At 38.3% G+C, this 8,303-nt stretch overlaps 1 pseudogene; it reads right to left on the bottom strand.

Annotated features, from left to right (window-relative positions):
* Positions 1 to 5,138: 5,138 nt before the first annotated feature.
* LOC113114612 (olfactory receptor 52K2-like) lies at positions 5,139 to 8,000 on the bottom strand (annotated as a pseudogene).
* Positions 8,001 to 8,303: the final 303 nt, after the last annotated feature.

Here is an 8,303-nt window from a genome sequence, read left to right as displayed (position 1 = left end):
GGTCATGCATTATCATGCTACAACATGAGGTGATGGTCGTGGATGAATGGCACATCGAGCCTCAGGATCTCATCACAGTATCTCTGTGCATTTAAAATGGCATCAATAAAATACACCTGTGCTTATTGTCCATAACATATTTGAGCATTTGCACACTCAAATCGGTTAAGACGACGACGAGTTTGTTCAGCCAGCTTTATTTATTTGATTCTTTTCAAATAGTTGTGTTTGAGTCCCTCAAATGTCCTCAGTGTGATAAGATGTATCTCAAAATCATAAAGTCGCTGCTTGAAAGGGTTCAAATATGCAAAGATGCTGGAAAAGTGAAGAATCTGCAGGACCTTAAAGATTTTTCTGAAGAACGCTGCTCAGTTTAACTGTTCAGAACAAACAAAGGACTCATGCACAGCCATCACAAAACAGAAAGACAGTCGAGGATCATCAGGTAACAAAACACAGTATTAAGAACCAAGGGTTCCCAAACTTTTGAGTGGGGTTATTTTAATAATTTCAGCATTTTTGTTTGTCTTGTGGACTAAATGTTAATATCTTTTATGTACAATATCTTACTTATGACAGTACTAAATAAAATATAACATGCATTCAGTATGATCTCTCTTATTTTTTGAAAATTACTCACATTTTCACAGATTCTGCAAAGGGTGCCCAAACTTTCGAGCCCCACTGTATATAACAGTAATATATTACAGGGTGGACATTTTTTTATGATTTATGCTTTGAATAATGGCCCATAATTATAAAAAAAAAAAAAAAATAGTGGGAGCTCAGCTAATATGTTTCTGTAGTACTTGAGTGTCTACTATTTATGACATGACATGAAGCAAATGGGTGTGAGGATTGGAAGGCACTCTATAGTGATTTTGACCCTTATTAAAAAAAATAAAAAAATTAATCATATGATAAGCGATATCACATGAGCTGTGAGAGCAATCACATGAGTGGTTTGTCCAAAATAGCATAAGTGCAAATGTGATTTTACACGACAGTTCAGTAAATAAGAAGTTAATATTGTATTATAATTTAGACATGATATTGTCTGTTTTTGCTCAGTTTTGCCAACAAATTTTTTTTCTGTAAAGCCAAAGCAGAAATTGACTACGAATTGCTCGTCAACTGAGTCTTCCGCGGTCAGAAGGAATAGGCAAATCCAATGCTGCATTTTGAGAGTATATTGAGAAGGAGTCAAGGTACATGGAGATGATGAGGGTTTACAGGTACCAATATGACAGAATAGGTGTGTTTGTGTGTGTGTTTGTGTGGTTATCAGAAACAAAAAATACAATAAAATGTATATTAGTAAACATGTAGGCTATGGTAACAAACAGACGCATAAAGAAATAACCCGCAGTACAACTAAAATCCACTAACACTATAAATGAACTTGCATGAATGCCATAAATCTCCAAATGGTGAAAAGTGCCAAAACAGGTGAACTATACATTAAATATCATGTTTGCAGTTATTTGCAAGGCAATAACTAAAGTATATACAGTAGATGGTTACTTCAGGAACACTTATGGAACGCCATAGCGGCATCAGCAGTATAGCAGTAGGGAATAAAACAATTATAACAACTTCGCCACAACTGCAATAAATGCGTTAAGAACGCAAACAGCACTTCTACACACAAGACTAGCGTAGGATTAACAAAGGATGGCAATTCTCATGGCCCTGGACCACACGAAAGTGAAAGCACCTAGCGCAACCGCGAGCTGGCAGAACTACATACAGTATGAACATATGCATTCTGGGTAATGTAGTCTATGTCATGGCAGTGATTCATGTCAATCGCAGTTCTAAAGTCAAGAAAGTAAGTGAGGAATACTAGATTAATTATTTAAATGCATAGTTTGGAGCATCGTTAACAAGAAAATGTTAGTTAAATAGTTTTGATTGTGTTTATTGACTAATGCTGCGTTCACACCAAACGCAAATAGAGCATCTGGCATGAAAGATTTCAATGTTAAGTCAATATAAAGACATGTTTATGTGCATCTGGAGGTCTTGCGACACCAATGAGGCGTTTAGCGTGGCATGGTATATACGAATTCGCCTCATTCACGTGAATGACGCGTATTGAGCATCTGCCGTAAATTATGCTTTTTGTGCAGCTGTGACGGTAGGCCCACCCGGAGTCACTCATTTAACATGGAGGAACGACTGATATTGTCAGTGAGCAGTCACCCAGAGCTATATGACACAAGTTCATATTTCTATTGAGACTGCAATAAAAATGACCTTGCCTGGAAAAGTGTGTTGTTAATACACATTTCACTTTTGAGTCACATACAAGTTTATTGACCCGCGGCCTTCCCGTTGTTTTTTACAACTATTTTCCCCCTAATATACAGCTACTTTTTGCTAACAAGATAATGTTTCTATTCAGAGGACGTGTGCATGAAAAAGTGGAAAAGCATTCAAAATGTTATAAAATTGTGATTTGTGTAAATGGGTTATACCATCTGTATGTAAAAATAAAAGGTTGTTTAAATTTATACAGCTAACCAAACTACAGAATTAAATAATACACAAAGAGTAATTGAATTAAAACAGCTTTATTTCAAGTTTATCAAAAAGGGTTCGTTGTTGTGAATTATATTGTTATTGTTGTTTTTTTCATTGCTGCAATTTTGGGGTTTTACCTCTTGTTGTTTTTTCCCAAGAAAACATTTGAATACAATAAATCATAAAGATAAAATACTTACCTTTTCAATCATAGTTCTGTCTCTTGTCGTCATGACCCTTGTCTTGTTGCAATGCTGGTTAAGAGCGTACATAGACTTTTGATCTAGCCCAAGGTATTAGATAGTGCTTTATGCAGATTGTAGTCATGTGTGCTACAAAAAAATTTGGCGAGCCAGTTCTTGCAGCGTTAAAGAAACAGAAGGGAAATTGGTAAAACATGAGAAACAACTTAGTATTTTTCAACCGTGACAATGGACAATGGTTAACTGAATTAGACAATGAGCTGGAAACGTACCTGCAGAGATATGGTTCAACTACCTGTAATATTATCATTGATGAACCATCTTTAGAGTATCACAGAAATGCCATTTCCTTTCCTACCCTTAACTTTGGGGAGTCTCTCTGACCCAGATGTTACCTTCCGGGTGCGCCTTAGCTACTGTCTACACTCAACCTGCTAGCTGCTCTGCCATTGAAGGGTATCTGGAGGAATTGAAGGCCATTGCCAAAGAGAGTGGAAGGCCTTTCCAAAGTGTGCTTCAAGAGGAATTGGAGAAACTCTGAGAAACCCATTCTGTTTGTGATCAGTTTGTGCATATGACAGGAATTTACTGAAAAATTTATACAAAACCTAATCAACCAGACTATGAACACTATTAACAGCAATTATAATGTTATTGCATAGTAACTAGCATAGTATTGCACAGTAAGATTGCATAGTAAGTAGCAATATTTGTTAGTTCTGTATGTTGTTTCAGGGTTAGCATCATCTGGGGTCCTCTGAGGGGTCAGCATCATCATTGATGAACCATCTTTAGAGTATCACAGAAATGCCATTTCCTTTCCTACCCTTAACTTTGGGGAGTCTCTCTGACCCAGATGTTACCTTCCAGGTGCGCCTTAGCCACTGTCTACACTAAAACTGCTAGCTGCTCTGCCACTGAAGGGTATCTGGAGGAATTGAAGGCCATTGCCAAAGAGAGTGGAAGGCCTTTCCAAAGTGTGCTTCAAGAGGAATTGGAGAAACTCTGAGAAACCCATTCTGAAAATTCAGATCAAGAATAATCTCAACATGTGAGTTGCCGTGGCTCTAGCAGTGACTCCCAAGGTGCAGAAGCCATCATCCTACCACCAATATATTGCTCCCAGACTCCAAACCCCAATTCATTCAGAAACTCAAAGCTCAGAACTTAAAAACCCAACCAAGTATAAAACTACATTTGTGTCTCCTTCCCCAGAAACCACCACCGATGATATCACTGTGACAACCTGTCCTGCTTTCCCCACAAATATTGTGGACCCACCCAGTGTCCAAAGAATAGTTGTTGGACATGTAGTGAAAACAAGCAAAGCTACACTGTCACAGCAAACCTCAGTCCGTCTGAGAGTTTTCAGAGGGAGGTCTCCTCATCCTCCAAACGAACCAGATCTCGACACCTGGCGTGCAAATGTAGACTTCTTGTTAAATGACCCTTCCATCTCTGACTTGCACAGAACACGAAAAATCCTTGACATTCTTTACCTCAAATGGCTGACATGTAAAACATGTGTGCCCTCCAGCCCTCCCTGCTGTGTATCTAAAGCTTTAGAGTCTGTATATGGTTCGGTCGAGGATGGAGACGAGTTGTTGGCCAAACTCATGGGCACTCTACAAAATCAGAGAGACAAACCATCAGACTATCTCCACCGCTTACAAATCATTCTGAGTGCAGTAATCAGGCGAGATGGCATAGCACAAAGTGAATATGATCATTACCTTCTGAAACAATTCTGCAGAGGGTGTTGGGACAATCGTCTCATTGCTGATCTTCAACTTGAATAAAAGAGAAACCCAACCACCCACTTTCGCTGAATTAGCTGTGCTTATTCAAACCCAAGAAAACATACCTCTAAGGAAGAACGGATGAGAAAATATATTGGGATGACAAAGCCCCACAATGCCTACCCCAAGTCACGGGCAGTCTCTAACCAAGTGTCAGTCTGTGCATGTGATGTGCCCAACTATGATGTTTCTGAAACCATTCTCTTAACCTGTTAGCCAGGACACTTTGGGCTTTACTTTTTAGCAACCAGATTTGATAATGCTCAAAAATATTAAAAGTTATAGACTCTGAAGTGCCTTGAATTTTTTTACCACACTTTTTTGCAGAAAATTACGTTTCTACAATATTTAGTAGTAGCTTATAAGTGGTGATCAGTTTGTGCATATGACAGGAATTTACTGAAAAATTTATACAAAACCTAATCAACCAGACTATGAACAGCAATTATAATGTGATTGCATAGTAAGTAGCATAGTATTGCACAGTAAGATTGCATAGTAAGTAGCAATATTTGTTAGTTCTGTATGTTGTTTCAGGTTTAGCATCATCTGGGGTCCTCTGAGGGGTCAGCATCATCTCTTCTCAGATGTTCTGGATTCAGACTGGAGCTTATGTAAATCTTAAGTTACCACGGGATGTAAACCCCGTGGCAAAACAGAGAAACTGAATAAACTTTTGTCTTATTTATTTTGTTCTCACTCCATAAACAATCGGGTTAAATCAACTTGGGAAAAGTAAATACATTGTGCTCACAAACACACGACTGTTAGTAGAAAAATTATTTCTTATTCTGTATGACATGAATGCAATCAGGGCAAAACTCAAACCACTTGTCATGACAATGATGTGAGTAATGCAAGTGTTTATGGCCTTCATTTGGCCCTTGCCAGATTTAAACACAGAGACAAAAATCACAACATAGGAACCAGTAACAAGAATAAAGTCAAAAGTTGGTATCAGCAAAGCTGTCAAAAGTCCTACTAAGTTATTAATAGATATATCTCCACATGCTAGCTGAACCAATGCCATGTGTTCACAAAAACAGTGATCAATAACATTTGTTACACAGAATGTTAGTTTTCCAGCCATAGAGACCATGCTGATATTCAGGAATCCATTTCTGATTAGTGGGACAACAACAAACTTTAGAAAGCTAGGGATTGCCATGTATTTATGATAGTAAAGAGGTTTACATATTGCAAAGTAATGATCCAGTGCCATCCACAAAGGCAAAGTAGACTGAAATGCACCAACATAATGAATGCAAAACATTCTCTTCTCATCTGCTCTTATCATCTGATCGTGGGTGTATCTCTCTATTAGTTTTATTGGATCTTAGTGATGCGTTTGACCCAATTGACCACAACATTCTTTTGCATAGACTTGAACACTTTGTTGGCATCAGTGGAAGTGCATTAGCATGGTTTAAATCGTACTTATATGACCGCCATCAGTTCGTAGCAGTGAATGAAGATGTATCATATCGATCACAAGTGCAGTATGGAGTACCTCAAGGCTCAGTACTAGGGCCGCTACTCTTCACGCTTTATATGTTACCCTTGGGAGATATCATCAGGAAACATGGTGTTAGCTTTCACTGTTATGCTGATGATACTCAGCTCTATATTTCCTCGCAGCCCGGTGAAACACACCAATTTGAAAAACTAATGGAATGCATAGTCGATATAAAAAATTGGATGACGAGTAATTTCTTACTGCTAAATTCAGAAAAAACAGAGATGTTAATCATAGGGCCTAAAAACTCTGCTTGTAATAACCTAGAACACTGTCTAAGACTTGATGGTTGCTCTGTCAATTCTTCGTCATCAGTTAGGAACCTAGGTGTGGTACTTGATCGCAATCTTTCCTTAGAAAGCCACGTTTCTAGCATTTGTAAAACTGCATTTTTCCATCTCAAAAATATATCTAAATTACGGCCTATGCTCTCAATGTCAAATGCAGAAATGTTAATCCATGCATTTATGACTTCAAGGTTAGACTATTGTAATGCTTAATTGGGTGGTTGTTCTGCACGCTTGGTAAACAAACTACAGCTAGTCCAAAATGCAGCAGCAAGAGTTCTTACTAGAACCAGGAAGTATGACCATATTAGCCCGTTCCTGTCCACACTGCACTGGCTCCCTATCAAACATCGTATAGATTTTAAAATATTGCTTATTACTTATAAAGCCCTGAATGGTTTACACCTCAGTATTTGAATGAGCTCCTTTTACATTATACTCCTCTACGTCCGCTACGTTCTCAAAACTCAGGCAATTTGATAATACCTAGAATATCAAAATCAACTGCGGGCAGCAGATCCTTTTCCTATTTGGCGCCTAAACTCTGGAATAACCTACCTAACATTGTTCGGGAAGCAGACACACTCTTGCAGTTTAAATCTAGATTAAAGACCCATCTCTTTAACCTGGCATACACATAACATACTAATATGCTTTTAATATCCAAATCCGTTAAAGGATTTTTAGGCTGCATTAATTAGGTAAACTGGAACCGGAAACACTTCACATAACACCGTACTTTCTACATCATTACTTTCCACCAGATCCAGTCTGTATCCAGATCAGAGGGTCACTGCAGTCGCCCGGATCCAGTACGTATCCAGACCAGATGGTGGATCAGCACCTAGAAAGGACCTCTACTGCCCTGAAAGATAGCGGAGATCAGGACAACTAGAGCCCTAGATACAGATCCCCTGTAAAGACCTTGTCTCAGAGGAGCACCAGGACAAGACCACAGGAAACAGATGATTCTTCTGCACAATCTGACTTTGCTGCAGCCTGGAATTGAACTACTGGTTTCGTCTGGTCAGAGTAGAACTGGCCCCCCAACTGAGGCTGGTTTCTCCCAAGGTTTTTTTTCTCCATTCTGTCACCGATGGAGTTTCGGTTCCTTGCCGCTGTCGCCTCTGGCTTGCTTAGTTGGGGTCACTTCATCTACAGCGATATCGTTGACTTGATTGCAAATAAATGCACAGACACTATTTAAACTGAACAGAGATGACATAACTGAATTCAATGCCTTTAACTATCATTTTGCATTATTGAGACACTGTTTTCCAAATGAATGTTGTTCAGTGCTTTGACGCAATGTATTTTGTTTAAAGCACTATATAAATAAAGGTGATTGATTGATTGAAAACATTTGTATCAAACAACCAACTAGGGATATCCCACCTCAGTTGAATAGAAAGCTAACAAGCATGTTGGGTACAAAAAATATAGGTAAGATTAAGTCTACAACAGCCATTAAACCTATTAGTACATACATGGGAGAATGCAGAGACTTTTGACCTATGATTAAATATAAAAGAATAGAATTTGCAGTGATGGACAATAAAAACATCAAAAAGAAGGGGATAAATAAAAAAGGCCTCCATTCCCCTAGACTGTAGAAACCATTCAGTTTGAAGTCTGTGAATAAAATATTTTGAGCAGAAAGATTCTTCATGTTGATCAATCCAATACAGTAGGCTATACTACAGTACGATACATTTGACAGTATTAGCTGAATAATTCCTTTTTAAATGTCCTCTTTGTTAAACAGTGATGTGAAGCGGTTGTGAAGAGATATTCAATAATCCGTGCTCTCCCAATATGTTGATGGATAGAAATCTATACAACTTATTTTACTATACTTTGTTTTGCTATTATAATGGTTGGTCTTACGCGTTAGAGTGGAATGAAAACTTTATACGAATCATGATGTCTAAATACTCAACGCTGTGTTCCCATGAGCCTGTGCACTATTCCC

The sequence above is a fragment of the Carassius auratus genome, chromosome 15 (assembly GCF_003368295.1).
Source record: "Carassius auratus strain Wakin chromosome 15, ASM336829v1, whole genome shotgun sequence".
NCBI lineage: Eukaryota > Metazoa > Chordata > Actinopteri > Cypriniformes > Cyprinidae > Carassius > Carassius auratus.
This window is presented reverse-complemented; position numbering and strand designations above follow the sequence as displayed.